This window comes from Octodon degus, unplaced genomic scaffold, assembly GCF_000260255.1.
Source record: "Octodon degus isolate 3935 unplaced genomic scaffold, OctDeg1.0 scaffold00298, whole genome shotgun sequence".
In the NCBI taxonomy this organism is placed as follows: Eukaryota; Metazoa; Chordata; class Mammalia; order Rodentia; family Octodontidae; genus Octodon; species Octodon degus.
This window is the reverse complement of record NW_004524874.1, coordinates 1,062,338-1,062,710: the sequence shown is the minus strand read 5'-3', so window position 1 is coordinate 1,062,710 and position 373 is coordinate 1,062,338.

Below are 373 nucleotides of genomic sequence, written 5' to 3'. Positions count from 1 at the left end.
CCATGCCATTGCACCTTCTTTAGTCTTGACTGCCCTTCCCGCATTTATTGGTGTATTAAAATGACTGAATATGAACATTAAGGACTCCATGAACCTGGGCTAATGGGAGACTGTAGAGAAAATGAAAAAAGATCCACCGGAGGACATCTTGGGGGGGAGGGAGTTTAGGGGAGGGAAATGACTAATGAAGCTAATTAAAAGAAGCATTCAAATCTGCTTTCTACCCTCATTAACAATTAGCAGGGCACCGGCCAGAGTTTGTACCCTGTGTTTTACCTTAACAACATTCTATTTGCTCTTGTATATTTAAGTGTTGTAAGGAAATGTGTTTCAATCAAAACTGAACGTGAGATAAAGGAAAGAGATGTGGCTT